We start from the raw sequence: 18,274 nt of genomic DNA, 5'->3' as shown, positions 1-18,274 counted from the left end.
GCCCTGCCATGGAGCCACTTGAGGAAAGGTCTAATGCAAAAAATGCGAAAAAATATTTGTATTTCCAGACATCTTGCATTCTGTCATTGCAAACCTAGCTCAGAAAAAGACAGACATTGCCAATGACTGCCATCAATGATTTCTTCAACATGAAATTATCCTACGTGATAACTCTGGCAGATGGACCATAGTTAATTTCTTGGGTAAATGTCCTTTCTTTGCCCCAAACATTAACCTGGTTAGAGTATTGAGCCTAAGTATGTAGAACACTTGCAACCATACAAACAGATGACCAGCTAATCATCTGTTAGACTAGAAAGACAGGTAAAGATTGTGGATAAAATATTTTGGAACAAAATAATAAAATATACTTAGATGAAAGCCCAGAAATTCATTTACACCAGAATACTTAATATTCATGGGACATAGTCATACTGTGGGTGTGTTTGTGTGCATATGGGCACATGTGTGGTTGTAAACTATTTCCTGTATCAGTGTCTGTTAGGTACTCTGTCCCAAATAATGCAAGTTAGCAATGTTTCCTGGAAGTCACTAATTACAGGTTTGGATCAACGTTGCTATTCTGAAGATCAACCGTAATGTATTTTCCGAGGAGGAAATATGCAGCATTCCTTGAATATGCCCAGTGTATGTCCAGGTATCATGATCCATGTGTCCATGTGCATAACATGCTTGCTAGAAATGATTTCAATTCCAGTGATCGCTTCAGGCATAGACTGGTGGATTACGGTTTCCTTCCTCCTTGGCATATAGGTGGTAGTGTGACTTCTTTACAAGAACATTGGTGGAAATGATGTCACTTCATGTGTTTTTCTAAGTTTGATGCTTTTTGACATCATAAAAGTGTCTGCACAGTAGGATAACTCCAGGATTTCATCCTTTGGAGTGTAACTTTCCACATGTATTGAATAGAGGCAGGTATCATGTTTGTGTGTGTGTGTAATGCTCATAGTGTCATAGTGTAGGAATTTCTGTGTTCTTTCTAATACATTCTCATAGTACACACTAGTTCACACTCATTGAGTATATCCATTGTTCAGGTATGCATAAGCCTCCTTGAATCAAAATCTCTCCTTAATACTGTAGGAATGGATGGAGTGCACCAGGGTGTCCTGGTATTCAGTGACTTATGGTCTTGTTCAACTTGGCTATTCAGTAGATAGAAGTTAAGAAATTCATTTGCTAAATAACATTAGGATATCATCACTTTGTGTGTGTGTGTGTGTGTGTGTCTGTGTGTGTGTGTTTGTGTGTGTGATGTTTGTTGTCAATTTGCTGTCACTGGTTTGTAGAAATTAGGTTAATTCCCAAAGTCACTTTGAGGAACAGCCTTCAGTCACACTGATTTTATGTGTTCATTTCCATTTCTGAAAGGTGTACTATTTTGTCCCTGAGAGAATCTTAGCAGAAATGAATGTCCTTCCTGAGTGCTTCACCATATTCCACAGTTTCTGGTGATCCTGAAAGCTGCCATTCACTGGAGAGATGGTAACAATTTCATTGACTAGGGAATACTATGCATTCCTTGACTGTACACTGTGGGTTGCCAGTGTATTTCACCGATCAAAGTGCATTAATTTCTTTGTGGACATGAAGTGATATCTTGTGGTCACTTTGAGGCTCTTGGCAGCCAGTGTGTGCGTTTGCCTGTTTTGCTGAGTTAGGAACATAGGAGCCTGGAAACAAAACCCCATGGTTCCCTGAGTGCTATATTTCACAACACATAAGGGAACATCCTCCCAAATGATGCAAGATGTAGTTCTGGGAGGGAAATTGCCTCGTCCAATGTAAAGGGAGTTTTCCTGGCTGATGGAACTGCAAAGGCCTTGAGGTATCTTTGTACTCACCACTAGAAACATTTCCTGTCCTCCAAAATGGGGATTCCAGATTAGGAGTTCTTTGGAACAGGACAGAATCTCATAATCTCATCCCACTTGAACTTTGAACAAGTTGATGAGGAGATCTGGAGGATAAACGTGATACTCAGATCAGAAGGTCTTGCCAGGAAATGGCCAAAGGAGTGGCTGGAGCCAGGAGGGGGCTGGGTCTTAGAGTTAGTGCTTATGCTGTCTGACCAATCAGGACAGATTTGGTTGTGATGTCACAGTGGGCTCACAGCCCCTGGAACTTGGAGAGTACTAAGGCAGCTTCTGCCTGGCCTATTGCTATGGCAACCCAGCCAGCTAAGCAGGAAGTACCTGGAGGAAGGTGCCCCTGTCTTGTGCGGAAGACTTCTCAGTTAAGTGGGGCCTCAGGAAACAGGTACAGCAGGGGCACATAGGTGACCTTAGCACGTCAGGCTTGGGGGATTCCGTACTTCACCAGCTAGCCTAAGCTACCATGCCCCATGGTTTGGAATATCCACAGGCCTTGGTGCCTTTTGGGCCTGAATATCACTGAGCAGAACAGACCACCCTGGATCTCACTGTGATACACAGGTGGCCTTGATTTCAGGGGCTCAACCTGAACACCCGATCTCATGATGTGCTGCTAGCGGACTGGCAAAGGAGGAAGGGGGTTACTTGGAGGCCCAGGCATGTGTTGATGTGACATCACTTCTCTCTGGCCTTCAGGGTATATTACACCTTGCCTACGAATGTTTGAAGAAATTACTCTGATTCACCAGTGTTTCCTGGTATTCATGAAGTTTGGGTGTGGCTGAAAGGTACTTAAATTAGATGAAATCCCAGAAATTCACTTACATGGGAATACTCAATATTCATGGGACATAGCCACGCTGTGGGTGTGTTTGTGTGTGTGGGGATGCGTGGGTGGTTATAAACTATTTCCTCTGTCAGTGTGTGTTAGGCACTCTGTTCCAAATAATGCAAGTCAGCAATATTTCTTGGAAGTCATTATTTTTGGGTTTGACTCAATGTTGCTCTTATGAAGTTCAACCCTAATGTATTTCCAAGTAGGAAAAATTCAGCATTCATTGAATATGCCCAGTATGTGTCCATGTGCATCCTTTCCTTGCTAGAAATGATTTCAATTTCAGTGTTCGCTTCAGGCATAGACTCTGGTGGAATAAGGTTTCCTTCCTCCTTGTGATAAAAGTAGTAGTATTTTTTCTTTCCAAGAACATTGGTGGAAATGATGTCACTTCACGTGATTTTCTAAGTTTGTTGCTTTTTGAAGTCATGTAAGTGTCTGCACAGTAGGGTAACTCTGGGATTTCAGCTGTTGCGGGGTAACTTTCCACATGCATTGAATAGAGGCATGTATAGTGTTTGTGTGTGTGTGTGTGTGTGTAATGTTCATAGTGTCACAGTGTATGAATTTTTGTGCTCTTTCTAATACATTCTCATTGAGTATATCCACTGTTTAGGCATGCCTAAGACTCCTTGAATCAAAATCTCTCCTTAACACTGTAGGAATGGATGGAGTCCTGTAGGGTGACCTGGTGTAATTTGGCTTCTGGTCTTGTTCAACTTGGCTATTCACTAGAGAGAAGTTAAAAAATTAATTTACTAGATAACAATTAGGATATCATCACTTTGTTTGTCTGAATGTGTGTGTCTTTACATGTGTGTTTGTGCGTGTGATATTTTTTGTCAATTTGCCATCACTGATTTGTAGAAATTAGGTTAATTCCCAAAGTCACTTGGAGGAGTAGCCTTGAGTCGCTCTGTCTTTCTGTGTTCAGTTCCAGGAATGAAAGTTGTACTCTTTTGTCCCTGAGAGAATCTTTGCAGAAATGAATGTCCTTCCTCAGTGCTTCACAATATTCCACAGTTTCTGGTGTTACTGAAAGCTGCTATTCACTGGAGAGATGGTAACAATTCATAGTCTGCGGAATACTACACATTCCTTGACTACACCCTGTGTGTGCTGGTGTATTTCTCGGATCAAAGTTCATTAATTTGTTTTGTGGACTTGAAGTGATTTCTTGTGGTCACTTTGAGGCTCTTGGCAGCCAGTGTGTATGTTTGATGTTTTGATGTAGTTAGGAACACAGAAGCCTGGATACAAAACCCTGTGGTTTGCAGTGTGCTATATTTTGCAACACATTAGGGAACATCCTCCCAAATGATGGAAGATGTAGTTCTGGGAGGGAAATTGCCTCATCCAATGTACAGGGAGTTTTCCTGGCTGATGGATCTCCAAAGGCCTTGAGATATTTTTGTACTCACTGCCAGAAACATTTCCTGTCCTCTAAAATGGGGGTTCCAGATTGGGAGTTCTTTGGAACAGGACAGAAATGTCATCCCACTTGAACTTTGAACAAGCTGATGAGAGAAGCTGGAGGAGAAAAGTGGTCCTCAGATCAGAAGATCTTGCCAGGAAATGGCCACAGGAGTGGCTGGAGCAGGCAGGGGGCTGGGCCTAAGAGTGAGTGCTTATGTTGTCTGAGCAATCAGTAAAGACTTGGTTGTGATGTCACAGTTGGATCACCACCCCTGGAACTTGGAGAGTACTGAGGCAGCTCCTGCCTGGTCTGTTGCTCTGCCATCCTGCCAGCCAAGCAAGAAGAACCTGGAGGAAGGTGCCCCTGTCTTGTGCAGAAGCCTTCTCAGTTAAGTGGTCCCTAGGAAAATGGGGCAGGTACAGCAGTAGCACATGGGTGACCTTAGCATATCAGGCTTGCGGGATTCTGTCCTTCACCAGCTAGCCTTACCTACCATGCCACATGGTTTGGAGTGTTCATAGGCCTTTGTGCCATTTGGATCTGGATCTCACCAAGCAGAAAAGGCTGCCCTGGATCTCACTGTGCTACACAGGCAGCCTTGATTTCAGGGGCTCACCTGGAACACCCAATCTCTAGTGCTATGCTTCTAGTGGACTGGCAATGGAGGAAGGAGGTTACTCGGAGGCCCAGACACTTGTTGATATATCATAACTTCTTTTCTGGCCTGCATGGTACATTACACCTTACCGACGAATGTTTGAAGAAATTACCCTGATTCACCAGTGTTTCCTGGTATGCATGAAGTTTGGGTGCTGCTGAAAGGTACTTTATTTAGATGAAAGCCCAGAAATTCACTTACACCAGAATACTTAATATTCATGGGACATAACCATCCTGTAGGTGTGTTTGTGTGTGTGTGGGCGCATGGGTGGTTATAAACTATTTCCTCTATAAGTGTGTGTTAGGTACTCTGTTCCAAATAATGCAAGTCAGCAATGCTTCCTGGAAGTCACTAATTTCTGATTGGCTCAATGTTGCTGTTCTGAAGTTCAACCATAATGTATTTTCTGAGGAGGAAATATTCAGCATTCATTGAATATGCCAGTATGTGTCCATATTCATCCTTTGCTTGCTAGAAATGATTTTAATTACAGTGATCGCCTCAGGTATATAGTCTGGTGGATTAGGGTTTCCTTCCTTCTTGGCATAAAGTTGGTAGTATGTCTTCTTTCCTAGAACATTGTTGGAAATGATGTCACTTCACATGTTTTTCTAAGTTTGATGCTTTTTGAAGTCATGAAAGTGTCCGCACAGTAGGGTAACTCTGGGATTTCAGCTCTTGTGGGTTAACTTTCCACATGCATTGAATAGATGTGGGTTTCATGTTTGTGTTTGGGTATAATGCTTGTAGAGTGATAGTGTATGAATTTCTTTGCTCTTTCTAATAGATTCTCATAGTGCACACTATTTCACACTCATTGAGTATAACCACGGTTTAGGCATACATAAGGCTCCTTGAATCAAAATCTCTCCTTAGCACTGTGGGAATGGATGTAGTGCTCCAGGGTGTCCTCCTGTTCAGTGACTTCATAATATTTACTTCCTAAAATTAGTTAAACTCAGAAAATGCATTTTGCTCTGTTCTTGTGCAACTTTAGGTTTGCTATACTCTTCTTCCATACTGTTACAGAGCCACGTAAGGAGTGTCCTTTGTCTTAGACTTTCACCTAAAACATAAGAGAAAAGTCTCACCCACTGTGCTGCTAGACTGTCATAAGCCACACCCCTAGAGGCATCCCTGTTGCATTCAGCTCTCCACACAGATGGATCTAACTTCTTTTCCATAGTTACTAAATATTGTCAGAAGAGATGATTTAAGTTAATAGATACAAGGCATCATCAGATAGTTAATAATTAAGTTCTCAAAGTATTAGTATCATCTGTACCATTTTCTAAGTCACACAGTTGTAGGAGTCAGATTTTTGTTTCCCAAAATAATGGAAATGAAACTAGACGAGCAGAAATAATGAAAAGGGCTCATTTGGTCATCAGCTCAAGCTAGACAGAATACACAGCCCTGAATAAGAGTAAGTCAGGCCAGAGTCTCCCCAAAAAGGACAAGATAACTACTGTAGAAATGGTTCCCACCAAAAGTTTTCATTCAGGTCTCTAATATACTTCAGATTTTCAGACAGTGTCCAGAACTAGTCAGTCAATGTCAGGTCAGATATTGTTGTATGTGCCTGCAATCCCAGCACTCAGAGGGATGGAAAACTTGAGTTTAGCCTGTGCTAAATATTGGAATCCTGTCTCAAACTTAAAAAGGAAAAAAGAATAGAACAGGAGGACTAATAAAATAATAAAAGGGGAGCAATATCTGGGGGGCAATCTAACCAATGTACAATGTGAGGCTATTCAGAATTGTCACAAAAAATCTACCCTGTAGAATGAACATATGCTAGTAAAAATGGGAAAAAAGTAATGCCTGAGCTCAGTTGTGGTCAGCTCGATGGTCATCTTTGACTACTAGAGTATAGCAGGGTTTTAGGAGGATGAGCCCTGCTTGCACCTGTGTGAGTGAGTAGGATCTGTTTGCACTTCTTGCATTTTTAATTCCAGCAATGCATGTGAGCCCTGGTTGCCCATTTACATTCTGTTTGGCTTTAATGTGACAGCACATAATGGGTCTGATTCTGCAGGCCCCTTCCCAACATCTAATGGCTTTATCCCTCTTTTGTGTGGGCCTGGCCTGTTTCAGTACTATTAAGTATAGATCTAAGAAAATTTAGGGAATTAGATAAAGGCTTATTATAAATATTCCTAGGTCCACAAATTTTAAAGTTATCATGACAACTAGCCATGCATAGCTACCCCTTATTACATATTTAATTGATTATGTATAGTATCTGTCAAATATAACATATGTAATACAATCATGGACAACTAGCTTTATTTTTATTTAAAATATGCTACAGAACTACAAATTTATTTTCTGTAATTTTAAAGCAACCATTGTAAGAAGGAATTTTTTATCACCTTTTTACGGTGGAAGAAATTGAGATTCTGAAACAATAAGTAATGTCCCCAAAACAAACAGCCAATTAGTCGTGCAACCGTGATTTGAATCAGAATGTCTCTGGACCCAGTCTGGCCTGACTGCCCTTAATTAAAACTATAAAATGAAATGCACTTATCATAGGTATAAAAGACAATATGTCTGGGTAAATTTGTTAGTTTGTGGTCATGATTTGGAGGAGGAAATGTGGCCATAACCGTTGCATACTGTTCCCCAACCTTGGATGTTCTTCCTCCACACAGAGATGGCAAATGGGAAGAAAACATTCATCATCATTGCCAATGTTCACTAACTTAGTATCTTTCCAGTACTTTTACTTACACTGGTTTCCCCAAGTGGAAGGCCTGATATTCTTCTCTCTAGATCTTTCCCATCTTTGAAGACCCAACTAATATTCCCCAACTCTTTCATTTTTTCCAACAAATATTGTAGGCACAACCTCTGCTCTTAAGAAGTCAATCCCTCTGGTGGTGACAGTGCTATTGAGCCATAGGGGCCTGTGTCTATGGGGTGGTGAGGGGAATGTTCTGATCTGCAACATGAACCACATTGAAGCTGAGGCTGGAGTCTCCAGCTTGAACTGAGAGTTGAGGCAGGGCAGTGCACATGGGAACCATGTGGAGAAGGAGAACTGTTACTGGGTTTCAGGAAACAGTCAAGGAATGGATTGTGGAAGAGAGTAACATGGGACCCCTATTTAGCACTAAAGTGATTGTCCAGGACATTAGAAGGTCAAGGATTTTATAGATCCCTAATGTAAGTTGTTCATGCAGTATTAGATTTTTTTTGTGTCTGGTTTATTTCTCTTAGGCAAATGCCAAGATTCACCCATGATGTCATAAATACAGGAATTCCCTCTTTTTCAAGCCTGTATAAGATTCCATGGTTCATATATACCACATTTTTGCCTATTCATCTTTTAGTGAACAATGGGTTTGTTTCACTTTTTGACTGTTATGAATAAGGCTATAATGAATGAGGATATTCAAATATCTCCTAAAGATCCTTTCTTCAATTCCTTTGAATATACATCTAAATGTGGGATTGCTGGATCATGTGGTTGTTCAATTGTTAATTCCTTGGAGCCTGTCTATGTCCATTCTGTTTCCTATAATGACTGAACCATTTCACATTACTTTTTCCAGTATTCAAATGTTCCAGTTTTGCCAAATTCTTGTCAACACTTGGTGATTTTTTATTTGTGACAGTGGCAATACTAATGCATGTGATCTGACATTTTACTGTGGTTGTGATTTACTTTTTACTGGTGATTACTGATGTGGGAGATCTTCTTATAAATATTTGTGTGCTTTTTTTCTGGAAGAAAAGACTATTCAGTTATTTTGCCCATTTTTTAACCTCATTTTTTTTTGGTGAGTTTTACTAGTTCATAAAATTTTCTGTATATAACCTGAAGGAATGTGACTCAGGTTACTCCAGAGGCACCTGCACACCTGTGTTTCTTGCAGCACTATTTACAGTAGCCATGTTATAGAAACAGCCAAGATGCCCCAGTACCAAAGAATGGATTAAGAAAATGTAGTATTTATACACAATGGAATTTTATTGAGCCATGAAGAAGAATGAAATCTTATCATTCATAAGTAAATGGATGGAAATGGAGAACATCATCTTAAGCAAAGTTAGTCAGGCTCAGAAGGCCAAAAATCACATGTTCTCACTCATATGTGGACTTTAGATTTAAAACAAATGTAGTAATATTATTGCACATGGATCACACACTAAGGGGAGAATGAGCATGGAAAGTGTATGGAAAGGGAAGGAAACCTAAAACTTGAATGTGGTTCATGTGCTCACTGTATAGGAATGAATATAGAAATCTTAAATTGGTGGAGGCCACTATGGGAAGGGGACAGGAAGTAGTGAAAAGGTCAGGTACAGATGGACCAATGTGAGTTGTAATACACATGTGCATGGAAGAAATGCTAGGAATCTCTCTGTGTAGTTATTTTTATCTCAAAGTAGCAAAAATGCTCTTTTTCTTATTATTTCTTATGTCTTCTCTTCAACAAAATTGGAGAAAAAGAGGTAGGAACAGATTTTGCCCAGAAGCAGGGGAGTCGGGGTGGCCCAAATAATGTATACTCATGTAAATAAATATAAAGTAAATAAATAAAAATAGACACATAAGTGGTAAAATAAGTGCCCTTTAAAAGTACAAATTTAAACTCTGATAAGGAATTTTTATAGTATTACATAAGTATAAGGCATTAAAACTACAACTTTGAGTGTGAAACCAGAAGAAAGAGTTACAGTTACTGGTCTATTTGTACAGTTTGATCATTTTAATTCAAAATATTTATTTAAAGATGGTAACAATCAGAAAAAAAATCTGGGATAGATATTTGATTTGCCAATATATTCTCAAATTCTGTAAGTCTCTTCCTCACCCTGCTGGTGATGTCTTTTGCTCGAGAGCAGCTGTTGATATACACATAATTACCTAGCTTTTATTTAATTGATTCTGTTTGTGGTGACATTCCAAAAAATCACTGCCAGCACGTGATATAAAATGTCACCTATGACTATGTTTCCATTAGATGTTCTATAGTTGTATATCTTATGTTTAAGACTGAAATAAATTTTGAGATAATTTTAAATTTTTTACATATAAGACAAAGCTCCAATTCTTCCTTTTTTATGTGGACAATTGAGGATCCTACCTTTTCCCCATGTGTTATCTTCACACCCTCACCTAAGGTCGTTTGACCATATATGCAAGGGTGTATTTGTGGAACCTCAGTATTCTGCCTGACTGGGCAATATGTATGTTTTATGCCCGTATTATATTGTTTTGGTTATTGTAGCATGTTTTAAAATCACAGATTATGAAATCTCTAACTATGTTTTTCTTTCTCAAGATGGTTTTGGTTATTTGGGGTCCATTGATTGTCCATATGAATTTTACAATAGTTTTTATATTTATTGAACAAAATACCACTGAGATCTGGATAGGATGTCATTCACTATTTAGATCAATTTTGATTATATACATTATAAAAATATTGCCTTCTCATACATGAACATGAAAACTACACAAGCATTTATTTTCTTTATATTTTTCGTGACTATTTTTAAGTTTCCATTATATAAATCTTTTTACCTTATATTTTTCCTATTTATTTAATTCTCTTGGATAGTGTCATAAATGGAACTATTTCATTAATTTATTTTGCTGATTGTAAAATTATAGACATGCATGACTATTGCAGACTGATTTTGAATCCTGCAATATAGATGAATTCATTTATTAGTTTTGACAAGTTGGCTTTTTGTGGATGTGTAAAACTTCAGTGTTTTCTGCTTATCACCTAGGAGATCATGGTATTTTTCTGTTTTCTTTACAATTGGGTATCTTTTCTTCTTCTTATCTAATTGTTCTGTCTAGGACTTTCATTGCCATGCTGACAAGAAATAGAAAGGGTAGGAATTTTTTCCTTGTTTCTAATCTTAGAAGAAAAGCTTTTGATTTTTCAACTTTACATAAGATACTTGGTTTGAACTTTATATTCATGGCTTTTATTCAAGTTGAAGTAATTTGGTCTATTCCTTGTTTGTTGGGTGCTTTTTAATCATGAAATTTTCTTAAGCTTTGTCAAGTTATTTTTCTGTGTCAAGAGCAGCAAACATTTGCTTTTGCTATTTATTCTGTGAGTGGGATATATGACATTAATTGATTTTCATGTATTGAATTATTCTTTCATTCCAGGATATAGCATATTTGGTGTTGATATATTTTCCTTTTATTGTGCTGTTGAATTTTGTTTGTAGTACTATCTTGAGGATTTTTGCATCAATATTTACTATGAATATTGGGATTTATCTTGACCTTGTTTGTAGTATCTTTCTTTATATGAATTCAATATCAAAGTATTGAGTTAGAAAGCATTAGCTCATCTTCAATATTTGGGAAGAATTTGATAAAAATTGGTGTTAGTTCTTCTTTAAATATTTGGTAGAATTCTTGAGTGAAGCCATTTATTCCTGGGATTTTTTTATTATTGGGAAGATTTTCATTTCTGAAAAAACTAGAAATTAACTTATTTCTTCTAAGTTATTCAAAATTTTTGACATATTTATATTATAAATATTAATATGTTAATTGATTAAAATTATTTTCATTTTGTTGTCCCTGTTGCAATATGTCCTTTTTCATTTATAATTTTTACTTTAGTCTTATTTCTTTTTTCTAAGTTAGTTTAAATGAGGATTTTCCAGTTTGTGGATCTTTTAAAAACAATCATATTTTTTCTTATTTTTGCATTGTATTTATATTCTAGATTTCATTTGCACATTGTAATTTGTATTGTGACATTTCTTCCACAAATAAAAGGCTTAGTTTTTCTACTGTTTTGTTCATTCTTTTAAAGTATAAAGTTAGGTCATTGATTTGTGATGTATTTTTTTTATAGTGTAGATATTTGCCATATAAATTTTCCTCTGACTACTGCTTTTCCTGCATCCCATATCTTTTCATAGCATATTTGGATTTTCATTTTTCTCAAGACAATTTTTACTTGCCCTTGTGCTCTGACCCATAGGTGGCAACATATTGTGTTAATGACCACATATTTGTGATTTTCACTTTTCTTCTTCCTGTGTGTGTACAGTTTTAGTGCATGTAAATGGATAAAACAATTGGTAGATTTTATCCTACTTACATTTGTAAGTAGCTTGTCTTTTGACCTAAATGTGATATATATTTGAGAAAATTTGTGCATTCATTGGAAGAAGAATGTATATACTACAACTGTTGGGTAAAGTGTTCTGTACATAGCTATTAGGTGCAATTGGTCTATAATACTTTTAAAGCCTCCTTTTTAATTATTGATTTTCTGCCCATTATTTAAAGTGGGGTATGAAAATCTCCTATTAGTCTGTTATGTTTTTCCCTTCTATTCTTCCATTGTTTGTTTAATACATTTGACTTTACCAATGTCAGATGCACATGTATTTGTAACTGTTATGTCTTTTTGAGGAACAAACCCTTATTATCAGTACATAATGTCCTGCTTGATCTCTTGTGACACGTTTTGCATAACATATATTTTGTATGAATATGGATACTTTTACTATATTTTGTTAGCATTTATATGGAATATTCTCTTCCATTCTTTCATTTTCAGCCTATGTTTAGATTTATGTACAAAGTATTTTGATACAACCTATTATATAGTAGGATCTTATATTTTAAACTATTAATTCACTCTTTTTTTGTTTTTGGGGGGTTTTTTGGGGGGAGGTGATACTGGAATTTAAACCTAGGGCCTTGCACTTAGTAGGCAGGCACTCAGGCACTCTACTGTTTGAGTAACTCCACTAGTCTTATTTTGTGTTGAGTATTTTCAAGATTGGATCTCACAAACTGTTTTTCCAGGCTGGTTTTGAACCACCATCTTCCTGATCTCTGCATCCTGAGTAGAAAGGATTATAGGCAGTCCACTAAAGCCCAGCTCACTTTTTGTTTTTGATTACAGAATTTAATCTACCTACACCTTTAATACTGATAGTGAAAAACTGAGAGGGAAGAACTAATCATTGCCATAAAAATTGTTAGCTGTTCTAGTTATTTCCCTCTTCTAATTTTACTATCTTCCTCAGAGTTTTTAAAGTGATAAGTCTTATTCTCCTCTCATTTTCTTTTAGATACCTTCTACAGTTATTTTCTTTGTGGTTACTAAGGAAATTACATAAAACATCTTGTAAGTATAAAAACATTTTAAATTGATATTTAATTGATAACAATTGTAATCATATACAAAAATTCTATTTTTGTACAACTTCCCACTACTCTTCATTATTAATAATCTAAATTTTATTTTTATATTTTCTATTCTTTAATGTAGTTATATAGTTGTAATTATTTTTATTGATATTAGCATATAGTAGTTGTACAGAGAGATGCACTGTGATATTTACATATATGCCTATAATATATCTTAGATTTTCTCCCTGCATCTTTCTTCCTCTTCCCACCCTCTAGATTCTTAGAATAATTCAATATGTTTCCTTCCTCAGTTTTCATATATAAATAAAAATATATCCACTGTATTTACCCTCATTCACCCTTTCCTTATGCCCTTTCCACTTTTAGATTTTCATTTTTTTCCATTCTGTACCAGAGATTGCAAGTAATTAACTTAGCATCATTACAATATTACAAGATTTAATGTTGGTCTATATATTTACCTATATTAGTGAGATTTATATTTTCATGTGCTTTTGTGTTAATGTCTAAGACACTTTCATTTCAATCTGAATGGCTTCTTTTAGTATTTCTTCTAAGGAAAGATTGGTAGAGATGAATTCTCTTAGGTTTTGCCGATCTGGCAAGAGCTTCCTGTCTCCATCATTTTCTAAAGGTAGTTTTGCCAAATAGAGTACTCTTGCTGAAACCCTGGCCCTCGTGCATTCCAGGTAAGCACTATGCTACTGACTGATACTACCAGATACTCAGTATTTGTAATAAATCATTTCTCTTCTTCTCTTCTGGTTTGTAATATTTCTGCTGAGAAATCCCCTGCTTGCCTTATGAATTCCCCTTTGCATACAACATGTCATTTTCCTTTTGCTACTTTCAAGATTACTTGTATCTGAATGTAGCCCATTCAGCTTCAACCTATTTTGAGACTTTTGGACTTCCTGAATCCGAGAGGATATTTTCCTTCTATTTTTTAATAAGCTCTCTGCCACTTTTCTCTTTATTCTCCTTCTGAGACTCCCATAATGTGTATATTGGTATGTCTGATGGTTTTCCATAAGTTCCTCAGGCCTTTATCACTTCATGTTTTCTTTCTCTTTCTGTTCCTCTGACAAGAATTGCAAATCATTTGTCTTCAGATTAAATAATCTTTTCTTTCTGTGATCAAGCCTGGTTTTGAATCCCTTCAAACATCCTTAGGTAATTTTTAATTAAATTGATTCTTCAGCTTGAGAATTTGATTCTTTTTATGAGTTACAATGTTGGCTTATTGCTTTGTTCATATATTTCTTCTCAAATTTTCTTTCATTTCTATATTTGTTCTCTGTATGTCATTGAATGTCTTTATGATGTTTATTTTGAATTCTTTCTCAGGTAATTAAGAGATCTCTATTTTCTAAGTTGAGTATGATCAGGCAGGTTTTTCCCCCTTTTCCTTCTATGCTTCATTTTTGGCTGGGCTCTGTACATTTGAACAAATATCTCCCCTCCAAGTCTGTAAAGGCTATATTTGTACAGAGGTACAATATTCATTCTTACAAGAGTTTCTAATGCTCTTTCATGCCTTTGAGGCAAGGCATCTCTTCTGGGCTTGTACATGTAATTCCCAATTTCTCTTCCATACTTTGTGATCTCTTGATCCCTTCGTGTAGGCCTGCAGTGCTTCAGGTTCTCTGGAGCTATTCCAAGTCTGATAGCTCCTGTGTTGACAGTAGCTGCAACTGTCTAGCTTTTCATGGTAGACAACACAGGAAGCTGTTGTTGGACAAATGCCTGAAAGGTCAGAATGCTGGATATACACTAAACTCTTCTTTTTCCCTTCTGAGGTAGGAGGCATGTTGAGTGCATTCTACTGATTATACCTTGCTGATGTAGGTTGGGGTTGACACACAGGAAATTCAATAGCTTTTTTCCTGTTTCAATGTGTTGATCTTGGCTTTGCATTTACCTGGGATAGTTCAAATTTTAACTGTTTCTCTGGACATTTCATAAAGGTTTATTGGAGCATATATTATGGCTAAACAGTCTTTTTTAGAGAAGGAGCCTGGTAGCTTCCTCTTCAGCTATGTTACTAACATCCTGTCAATCAGTCTATCTTTCTTGCAGCAAAGGATGAACACTTAGTGCTGCTCTGGTTTTATACAAGAGGACACTGGAGACAGAGTCTCCTAGGCTCTCAGGCTAACAGACTTAATAGAGTGTTAGGCACATAAGGGAGTCTGTGCACATTGCTCATAACAGCACCTCAGATTTTGCCAAACTGACTTGCACAACCAGCATGATACACCAGAGAATCATTCTGTTCTAAAGGTAGCTGACTGAAGGAGGGCTTTTCCAGAACCGTCACATCAGGTACTTGACAAATCTCAGTTTTCTCATAAATGAACTCAAAACAATAATGAAGGGAAAACACCAATAAGGTACTAAACATCTAATGCATGCTAACAAAATGTAATAAAATTCCAAATTTTTACACAAAACTCTGTTACAAAGCTGAAGTGAAGAAAATCAGTTGACTTTCTTTGAATTTTTGTAGCTTTTCATCACCAAATCATAATAAAATATTTTCAAATAATGTAAATCTAATCTGAAAATGTCGTGTTTTCTTTTGAAGTTATGTGTTTTAAGATTTCTAATTTAAAACAAATAGGATTTACTCAGACATTTTAATAAAACATACAAAAGACATATGCTTTATTATCTAACATACTGTCAACCCCACCCATAAGCAACATGCATTGTATTCAGAAAGATTAATGACTAAATTGGGAAAATGTCAATTAAATAGAAATATTTTTTTAAGCTTTTACAAATTTTTAGATTGAATTTTATTAAATATTGCTATATAATCATAAAGTCCAGAAGTCAAGCTCATTTGTATTTTTGGTGTTATGCATTTTTAAATATCAAGTGGATATCAATTTAAGTTGAACTGATTGGGGAGGGAATTAGCATGGTGATCCCAAATTTTTCACTCAACTTAGACATTTGTTTAGTTTACTATCTTTTTTATAATAATAGTTTTAAGAATGTAAGTCTTGAGATGGGGAGGGAGTTCAGGATTAGAGCATTTTCCTAGCATATGTGAAGTCCTTGGTTTGACACCCAACACTGCAAATATAAATAAATAAATAAATTGATTAATTAATTGAAAAATAAATCTTATATTGCTTTGTGTGTGGTATACATGTACATAATTTTCAGAGAGTTTCCAGTTTTTTATTAGTGGTACTGAAGTTTGAACTCAGGGCTTTGTGCTTGCAAAGCATGCACTCTACCACTTGAGTGATACCTCCAGCTCTGCTTTCATTGGTAATTTTGGAGAGATGGTCTCAATTTTTGCCAGATAAGATATTCCAATTTGTGCTTCCTGCAGCCACTGGGATGAAAGGCATATGCCAACATTCCCAGGTTTTTTCCTTTGATATGGGGATCTCACAAACCTTTTTTGCACCAGCTGGTCTGGAACCATGATCCTCCAGATCTCAGCCTCCCACATAACTTCAAATGACACTCACATGCCTCCATGCCCTCCTCTTGGTTGAAATGGAGGTTTCACTAGCTTACCTGGGCTGGCTTCAAATCACCCTCTTCTTCATCTCAGCCTCCCATGTAGCTAGGATTATAGATTTGAGCAACCAGCACTCAGTTTTATCAAGATCATTCTTGAAAATCATCACATGTATTAGAAAATGTTAATCAATACAAAAGGCATTCTTCATTCAGTCTTTCTTCCATTCCTTATGTCCTACTCCATTTCATGCACTATGAGTAGTGAAACTTATATCTTTTGGTTCCTAAAAAGTCTCAAAGGCTCTGGGGATTTTTGTAAACTTAAAGGTGAACTATGATGAATTTGGTAATGTACACTAGCCTTTACTTTGTTAAGTGGTATTGGGTGTTGTGTTAGTCAGTTTTCCCTTTCTCTGACAAAATACCTGGGAAATTATCTTAAAGGAGGAAAGATTATTTATTTTGGCTTATGGTTTCAGAGGCCTCAGACCATGATTCCATGGCACCATGGCTTTAAGATCCTAGTAAGAAAATGTTACGGAGAGGAGGGCATGGAAGAGTTAAGCTGTTCACAATGTGGAAGCAAGGAAGCAGAGAAAGCAAGAAGAAGGGATAAGAAACAAGATATAGGCTTCAAGGATGTGTCCCCAAAGGTTTACTTCTTCCAGTAGGACCTACTTACTAAGTTTCTACCACCTCACAAAAGGTCATTAAATTATAAATCCATTAATGGACTGATCCATTGATAAGGTTAAATCCTCATTATCCAGCCACTTATCAGTGGGTCCACATCTGCCTACTGCTTCACTGGGGACCAAGCCTTCACCACACAAGCATTTCAGGGATACATAAAATCCAAACCATAATAGAAACTGAAGAAATAACTTCCCCTTAAGAGTCCCATTATCTCATTAAGAAAAGAATCATATCAGACTTAGCATAAATGTAACATTATTGAAAGGTAATGACACATTAGATTAAGATAGTAAGATGTTAAAAACTTATAGCTTTTGAGATATGATTAGCTTTCTGTAAAGTTCTTTGTGAAATTTATATGCAGACTTGTAAAACAGATGGATTCAGCAGAGTGAACATCATTTTCTTGTAGTTGAAAATGGACACCACAATTCAGAGGTGACACTTTTATAGAATTCTAGAACAACATTGTCCAGTAGAAATTTTTGTGATATTGGAAATAGACTTCATTTGTACTGTCATACATGAGAGTGACTGGCTGCACAGGGCTATTGAGTACCTAAAATGAAGCTAAAAAGAACTCATGAATTGAACTTTAAATGTGATCTTCTGTGACTGAATAACCACATGTGGCTAATGTGTGTTAAGTTGAATTCTGCAGCTTCAAGCCCACTTTTTGTAACCACTAAAACTTTACTGCTAGGATTACCTACAATGATGCAAATATTCACTAGCACCATCATATCAAGATAAAAAACATGCCCCTCACACCACATGTCCTCCATTGCCTCTGTGAATGAACTCACTTCTCGTCACCCCAGACAAACACTGATCTGTTTTTTTCCTTTCTCTACAGGTTTGTTTTGCCTCTTCTAGAACTTTGTGTATGTGAATCACAGTACATCACCTTTTGAGTCTGATTTTTCTCAATAAATCTTTTCTTAAGAGTTTCAGGTTATGCGTGTGTATCAATAGTTCATTCTTACTTAACACCAAATATTATTAGTCCATTTCATGACTGTACCACAAAATTCCTATACTGATGAATTTTTGTGCTGTTTTCAGTTTTGGGTGACACCTTTATGAATAATGATTTAGTAGTGTGTGTAAAAGAAAA

Source organism: Castor canadensis, chromosome 3 (genome assembly GCF_047511655.1).
Source record: "Castor canadensis chromosome 3, mCasCan1.hap1v2, whole genome shotgun sequence".
NCBI lineage: Eukaryota > Metazoa > Chordata > Mammalia > Rodentia > Castoridae > Castor > Castor canadensis.
The sequence above is the reverse complement of the archived record's forward strand: the minus strand, read 5'-3'. Positions refer to the sequence as shown.